This window comes from Apium graveolens, chromosome 10 (genome assembly GCF_009905375.1).
Source record: "Apium graveolens cultivar Ventura chromosome 10, ASM990537v1, whole genome shotgun sequence".
NCBI classification, from domain to species: domain Eukaryota; kingdom Viridiplantae; phylum Streptophyta; class Magnoliopsida; order Apiales; family Apiaceae; genus Apium; species Apium graveolens.
In genome coordinates, this window is record NC_133656.1 from 120,714,500 (window position 1) to 120,723,643 (window position 9,144).

Here is a 9,144-nt window from a genome sequence, read left to right on the forward strand (position 1 = left end):
CTCAGAACAACTCCTGACATCAAAGAGATCAGAAATTGAAGCCATGTCAAAGATCTACAACTGCTTAAATTCTGAAAATGTATACAGACTGAAGCTGTTATCAAACCTTAAGATGGTAAAGCTGAAAGGACTGTAAGTTGTAGTTATCTAGTCAAATTCTCATGCATTTGTACTTAATATTTTTGACATCATCAAATATCTGTTGAACTTGTATATTATGCTAATTTACAAGTTTGGGGAGATTGGTAGATATATTTGATAATTTCATGTGTAATATAATTTGTGTTTAGTTTTCAGATCTTACTTAACAGGACAAATTAGTACTTAACTGGAAATCAGCACTTATACTAAAGACATAACTTAAGATATCAGAACTTAAGTTATCAGAACTTAAGTTATCAGAAGATATTTATCAGGAGATAATATCAGAACTTAAGATGACTTTCAGATAAGGCAGGCGGCTGATTGAAAGGAAAGAAGATCGATACTAAGACAGAAAGAATTCTATGAAGAATAGAATACTTGGAAGAAAAGATAACTAGTTGATATATTTTAGGAAGCAGAATTATATTCCATATCAATTAGAACATTATCTTGTAACTGTGTAGTATATAAACACATGCATAGGGTTTACACTATAAGTGTTATCTTAATCGAAGTTATTATTCTCTGTAACCCTAGCAGCTCTCGTGATAATTTGTTCATCACTGAGAGAGGACAGTTCCATATTGTAACAGAGTTTATTGTGTTGAATAAAATCTGTTTTCTGTTACTTGAGTTCTTATATTCGATTTGATTGTAGTAAACACTGTATTCAACCCTCTTCTACAGTGTGTGTGTGTGACCTAACATTCTTTTTTTTTAAATATAAGTCAAAACTAACATCTCTCGCTTGACTTTATTTTAAATTAGTCAACCAACTCCCACTTTTCTTGAAGTCTATATGTGGTTTCGTTATTCGTCAAAACAACATTCTGCATGTCATAATTAATATATTTCTAACTCAAATTAAATAACGAACATAACTCATTTGCCATCTTTTTCAAAAACTTCTCATTATAATCAGCTTCAACACATTTAAATTATTTAATAACTCACACTTTATAAATGGTATGCAATTATTTGAACCATCCAATTAAAATCTACTGACTGATTTCTGGAGGAGTATTCTAATTTTCTCGACTTAATATTTAATTCACATTAACCAACAACTTTACAAGAATATCTTTTAACTAAAAGTATTTTCAATCACAACTATATTGAAAAATCTTACAGTGCATTTATCTATTTCGCCATACCAATATCAACTCCACCAAATAAAAGGTGCCCCGAAGTTGAATTCTTAGTATTAACATCGCATTCGATACTTACACCGTAATAATTAACAAATTCAGGCACGCCTGCCTAATAACCCATTTATTTAATGTAGTCTTAAAGTACTTGATCATGATCCTCTTTGCAGTCATTCCTTGGCCTCAATCAAAATTTATTTTCACAATTTATTTACTAAAGTTACTAAAATATGTCAAGTCAATTGATTAAATAAAAAAACATCAAACTTCCGACCACTTGCACTTATAATATACTTAGTATTTTTCTTTTCCGCATTACCATTTTCCCATCATTTTTTATAGAATTGGAGCAAGACTGAAAAGCTACATATTAAAACGAATATAGACATAATCGTCATCACATGATTTTCAAATCAGCTCCATATTTTCGATATGCAAACACAATTGTATAATTTTTTAGAACTTTTCAAATAACCTCCCAATTCTTCTCAAAATGCAGACAAAATCGTATAATTCTTTTTTGAGATAAAAAATTTGTTACTATCAAAATCTCAAATTTAAAACCGACTTATCAGTCTTATAGTTTCATTCCAAAATTCACTTACAAACTTGTGAATTTCCTATTTTTAGGCAGAACAATCAACTCCCACGTTTATTTATATCCCATGAAATCATTTCCAATTAACATGAAATCAACTCGAATTTTACGTGTACTAATACTTGCCACACCCAGACAGGTAGCATGAATTCTTTGCTCCACTTTTCTGAGCGTCACTAGATCTCTTTCTAGTAGAACAATGTCTACTTTAGGAACCACCATAAAATTCAAGTACACTGTCGTCTTTTTCAACGGAAATTTCTTATCATCTCGAACTAATCAATTTTCCTGGTCAAATAATAGAAACTGACCAACTCTTATTCCCAATTTTGATAAATCATTTTAATAGGCATTAAATCTCTCAATAAGATTTAAAATTATAACCAAAATATGTAAATAATTTCTGAAGTGTATTAAAACAATTCATTTCTCATATTTTTCACTTGCTCTTTATTCTGACTAGTATTACAAAATTTCTCATGCAAAATCCTGTCTTTTTCAACGGTTAATTCTAATTCACAAAAAACTAATTTATTTTCCAAGAGAAAATGTTAATAAAAATTAGCTTCCCACATAACTAGGCAAAATGAAGAACAAGCAAAATAAAGAACATTCCGACTACAAAAACAAATTCTAATTTCAACCAAAAATATCGATATTCATCAAGAATTAATAAGCATTATCATTAAAAAAATAATCAATAAATTCTTTGAAAAACACATAAAACCAGTAAGATGACATACAATTCCTCTCAGCTAGAAGAAAACTAATTTGACCAAGACCGAGAAATCATAAAAATAACAATACTCACAAGACCAGAGTTAAATACTTTAAAGCAACAAGTATAGCTATAAAAATTAATGATCAAAACATTTTTTTTTTAGAAATGTAAAATGGTCAAATATACCTTTCATCTCTTATTTACAACTAAGCACTTTACGGTCCCAAAAAAAAAGGAAACAAACATGACTATCTGTTAGAACTAAGCATGATTCATATAAAATAAGTCACATAAACACAATAAGAGTATTTATAAGCAAAACACATGAGATCCAAATTTTTACAATATGCCCACAACTCAAATAAGAACACAACATGTCAAAATGGACTTGTGGGTTAAAAAATTATATAACAAGTAAATATAAGAAAGCTAAGCGCAGAGATCATAAAAAAAACAGAGCACCAACACATGTTTTGACCATTTAAAATTATTAATCAATGCTAACACCAAGAATGATAATAAGATAAGGTAATAACAAGGGAATTAGCCGGATAGTCGAAGAGATTAAACAACTACAACAAAGAGAAATAAATTACTCCTCCATCTCATATTATGTGTCTTTATTGAATTTATGTCGATCAAATTGACTTAAGATTGACCGGAGTTTATTAATAATTTATAATTGAACAAAATATAAAAATTACATCACCGAAAAATATATTTAATTTACTTTAATATATAATTTTTAGTTTTTTAAAATAATATACGAGTAATGTTTAATTGTTGGTCAAAAGTTGGTCAATTTGACTTCTGTTAAAGGAAATGTGACACATAATATGAGATGGAGGGAGTACATTTATAGAATTAAGGCGCATATATAGCGAATTATAGATATTAAAAAAATAACACAACCAGATTACTAGTAGGCACATTGACGAAGATTAAACACTAGGGTTTACACGAAAGCAATCAAATATTCCGGATACTTACAAAAATGAAGGTATATAAAATAAATTTTTAAATCTAATCAAAAACTAGTAGATGAAGGCAAGAGGAGATATAGTCGATCAGAAAAAAAGATGATTTGGTTCAGCTGATCAAATCTTATCCTTGGATTAAAGTTCTTTTTATTAATCATATTTAGAATTAAGTGACAGAAGATTTAACAAAGAATGGAAGAGAGATAGTTAAGTTAATTCAAGGATGGTTTTGAATCAATTTTTTGGGATTAAGATTTTAGATCAGCTTTATTACATGTATAGTGTATGTATATTTCTAGTAGTTTCCAAGGTACCGGGATTGAGCAACATAAAGATGTTGTTGGATTGATGTTCAAGTGGCCAGAAATAGTAAATATGGCTCTGCAACATAGCTCTTTTACTGATAATAGTTGCTTAAATACTATCAATATTTGCATGAAAAACATTCAGATTGTATATGGAAAATATGTGAATTTTGCATGCGTACTGGTAGGTTTGCTATATAAATGATACACCGGGGCATCAGTCTTCACAAGTTTATTGCATATTCTCTCTCTTTTCTCAGTTTTCTTATTGTTCTCTCTATACCCGCCATGGATGTGAACTGGGCTCCACCTCCATTTGGTACATTGAAAGTGAATGTCCATAGTGAATCCTTTGTTGATTCTATGTCTAATGGCAACTTAAATGGCATATGAGTAGCTCTGAGATCTTCAGATAGTGGTTTGGTTAACTGTATTGCAGGGGTCATTTCTAGATTATAAATTTGGGATCACAGTTGTGGGTTGTTGGGTAATGAATACAACACAGATGGGGTGAATGTGTTTTAAATAATTTTAATGTCTTTTTGAACTTTTAAGAATGGTGAACAAAGTAATCTATATTGTAGAGATAATGTGTTTTAATAGAATAATTAAAACATGCACATGAACACAATTATCTTTCAAAACTCACTTAATTTTATATTAAAATCAAGCTAGTATTTGATACAAATTTATGGGTCCTTAGTATGTTAAGAACTCAGCTTCTCTCTTGAGAGCTACAAGAATTTTCAGATCTATTTGTTACAACTTAAAACAAAGCATTCAGTGTTTACTTTATATAACAGTAAACACTGGTTTTTACACAGCATGCATTAGCATGTATTAAACCCTACTTTTGGATAACCAAATCTTTCTATTTCTGGCTTAATGTATCTTTGCTAATCTTACACGCCTGTGACTTTACTTTGCCAGTTAATCTTGGCCTTTGATCTTGTACTCTTTAAGCTGCTTTTGTAGACTTTTCAAATCAGTGATTGATTTGTTTGTTGATTGATAATATTGGATATTAAATGATCTGCATTCTGTACTTGAACTTTTACATCGAGATCTCAGTTAGTCAAGTAGAAAACTCGACATCTCGATAAGCATAATGACTTATCCAGATCTCTAACAACTCTATAGTTGTTTGACTTATCGAGGTCTCTGAGTTCTCTATAAGAGAATTTGGCTTATCGAGATCTCTCATCTTCATGTCTTCACTTTGGCTTATCGATGTCTCTGAGTTCTCTATAAGAGAATTTGGCTTATCGAGATCTCTCATCTTCATGTCTTCACTTTGGCTTATCGATGTCTCTGAGTTCTCTAGTGATAAATTGACTTATCGATATCCCAGAGTTCTCTAGTAAAGAAATGACTTGTCGATATCTCCATTCTTCATGTCTTCAATTTGGATTGTCGATATCTCTGAGTTCTCTAGTAGCTTTTCTTGACTTTTCGATAAGTCATTCTGGAGTCCTCGAATGACTTCTCTATAACACATAATCTGCGACTTGTAGATTTCTTGACTTAGAATATTTTTCCCAAAACACATTTATTCAACTCCAAGCTTCTTCACATTTTCTCTGAGGCATGATCTTCATGATCTTCTTCCAGAGTTTATTTTTAGGCTTGAAATGTTTACTGAAAAATACTCTAGTCTAATCTATTTACATTTTTACACACTTAAGTTTTACAATACACAATGCAAACATAGATTACCATACAACTTACTTAGGGTTGTCAACTTGACTTAGTCTTGTTATAGTACAGGCATGTCTTGCACAACAATCTCTCCCAATTCGTGAGAAGATTGCTTATCACAAATTCATGCTTGTTAACAAGACTAACCCCAAGCTATAATGGACAAATAGATTTATACATACAAATTGGCACAAATACAACATTTATACATTAGGTGATTTTTGAGTTAGACAGATACATACATCAGACAAACACTATATCTCCTGTTTCTTATCTAATGAGGTCCTTTAAATATACAAGAATTTCCAGTTCCTCTATGATTGGTGTCCCTCTTAGAGCTTCAACAAGTTTGAGTCTGTCTGGTTTTGGATAACTACTCATCAAATCAATCCTAAATTTTAAGAATGTGCCAGCTTTGACATTTAGAAATCTTCCATCCTTGGAAATTTTGCTCATCCCATTTGCCTTGAGATCTTCAGATATTTGAATGTACATTTCTATTTCCTCTTCATACTTCCTCTCCTCATATTCAGCCTTATTTCTTGCTCTTCTTTCCTCCCTTACTATCAACCATTCAGCTAAAACAGATCTCTATGCCCTGGTTATAGTATCCTTATCCTTCAATAAACTTGTCACTCTCTTGATTTCTGTGGGTGAAAAGGTGTCCATTAAGGTGCTGCCAAGAAATGTGAAGGACTCATCCTCATAGTAGATTCTTACTTCCCTTAGTGTTACAACCCAAACTCTGACTATTTCCTCAGCTAATTGTTGAAAGTAGTCTCCATCTGAGATGCACCAATTTAGAGGTAGAAAATCACTTTATTTGTAACAATTCCAGATGGCCCTCTCAATAACTTGCACATTCTTAGGTTTTCTCCCAATAGACTTATAGTGAACTTTGAGTGACGGCTTGACAGAAGGTAGGTTTGTGATTTTCTTGAGAAATGTTTGGCTTGAGGTTATTGGTATTTTTAAAAAAGTGTTAGCAGTTTGTTTGTATAAGAATTTAGGCTTTGAGGTAGGAGGTGGTTCCGTGTACGAGTTTGTTGGCTTTGAAGGTTGAGCTTGATTTGTTTGGATTTCTAGGGTTTGTTGGTGTGGTCCCGAATTATCTTCCTTCTTTTTCCTCCTCATTTCATCTCTCTTCTTTTCATCTCCTTTCTTTTCATCCTGCTTCTTATCCTTGCTTCCAGTTGCTCTTGAAGATTGACTTGGATTTGCGCCAGAAGGTTTTTATCATCATGCTCTGCTCATCATCATCCTTTTCATCTTTTAGATTAACTTGAGTAGTTGGCAACATGGTGTCAGCCTCTAAAGTCATGATTAGCCTCATATTTGATCTGACACAGTTTTTAGGAACAAGGAGATGTTTGCATTGTTTGGTTGTTGCACAGATGTAGACCACCCCTTTGTTTGGATATAGATAGGCTTCAGGAAAAGCTGCTATATGTGCATTTTTTAGCTCTCTTAGTAGCTGGGTGTCCTCTGGAATAACTGGATTTATTCTTTCAATCATTACATCCAATGCAGGTGCTCTTAAGGTTTTAAAATTTAGAAGAGACACCTGAAGACATTGTTATTCCTAATGAACTAACAATGAGATTTACAGAAGGGGGGTTGAATGTAAATCTCAAAACTTTTTCAAGTTTTGAGCAGTTTCAAAGGCTATGTGTTTAAGATAAACAAGTGTATGAATTGCTTTAAGCTAATACAGACAGATATATATTCAAACACTAATGTAAAGAACACAACAGACCTTAAAAACTTTTCTGGTGGGTTGTTGTTCCACCAGAGATGGTATTTCACAAAATCTGTGATTCAAGAAGTTGATCACAGCTGCGTCCTAGTACAAACTAGATAATTTTTCTCTCAAGATTTTTCTAAACAGCTCTGGAAAAATTCTTGTCTAATTACTAGCTGCTACTTGGTTTATATATCATCACGTTTACAAGTGAAGACAAAGATAAAAAGTACAATAATAAAATAAGTTCTCCACTTGTTTCTACTCCATTTTACTCCAGTGCATTGTTGACTATTGCCTCTTTATGCTAGAGTAGAACGGCTGCTTTTTCTGATGTTCCTGAATTAGGCTACCACATCTCAGTTGTCTCTGTCAACCCATGTGCCTCTGTTTGTAGGTACAACTACCACTTGTCAACTGCTATTTAACAGAACATCCGTTGAAGCCTTCATCCGTTGATAGCTTTATCCGTTGATGTGTTAGCAATTAAAGCTCTATCCGTTGATGCACTCATCCGTTGAAGGATGTTATCCGTTGAAGCTTTAGAGACATCCGTTGAAGCTTTGTTTCTCATCCGTTGAAGGTCTTTAAGTTATCCGTTGACACCATTTCATTTATACAAGATTACAAGGTATGAAATATTTACAATTGGCCTTCCTATCTGCATATCCTCTAGTAGTCAACATGACTTATAATTTCCCTCAACATTTAAGAATTATATCTCAAATTCAGAGACTGAAATGTGCTACAACACTAGACTTATTTCTAAGTAAAGCTACACCATCAACGGATAGCCAAAATGGTCTTATCCGTTGAGGCTACAAACACTAGATTTCTACTTAAGTGTTTTGTTAAACATATCATCAAACTAATGCACATATATTCCTAACAATCTCCCCCTATTTATGTCTATAAGAATTGTAGACATAAATTCAAGGTTAACTTGATGATAACAAAACACTTAACAAATATATGAACTGAAACTAAGTAGAAATTTAAAAGTGCTGCAAAAGTGTATGTACTAGAAGGTAATTGAAGATTTACAGTATTTCCAAGGGTGCTCCTCTAGCCTGAGCAAATCATCTTTTTCTTCTTTGTTCCCTGGTTTTCTTTCCTAGCCCTTTTTCATTTTCCTCAATTTGGAGTTGGAGTTGTCTGAAGAATTCAGCTTCATCTTCATCACTGATATCCAACTTAGATTGCATTTCTTTGAGAGTTTCATTGCTGGCAATCTTGAGTTGGTCTTCAAGTCTGAAAAATCTTCTGACTCCTTTATCATCTCTGAATTCCATCAACCAATGAGGTGATTTGTGAATTGTAGTTCCCCTTTCTTGAATGAGTAAGGTTCTGGGCAAAGCATTGGGCTCCCTCCAAGTTTTCCTTATGTTGGCAATCTTGTTGAGAATTTCAGTCTTGGCAGTCCTGTAAAGCCAGAATCCTTTTTTATGGCTGAAAAGTCTCTAATCAAGGTAGAGTAGCCTTCATTCAGAATCCTGTAGAGAGGCCATGTTCTTTCCCCAGCTCCTTTGTATCTGAACACCAATCTCTCTGGTAGCTGTCTGTAGGCAGCAATTCCCCTTACATCCTCCAGCTCATCCAGATAGAGTTCAATGTGTGAAATTTCTTTTATGTCACAGATGTGAACATAATCATCTTTAGAAATGGGTGGCTTAGGGTTAGGTTTATGTTTTTGAGTGAATTTCTTAGAGTTTAGGGGAGGTGTAGATTTGGATTTTCTTTTCTGTTTCTTTGGTAGTGGAAGAGTGGTTAAAAAGATAGGCAAATTGATGATGTCCCAATCAATAGGTT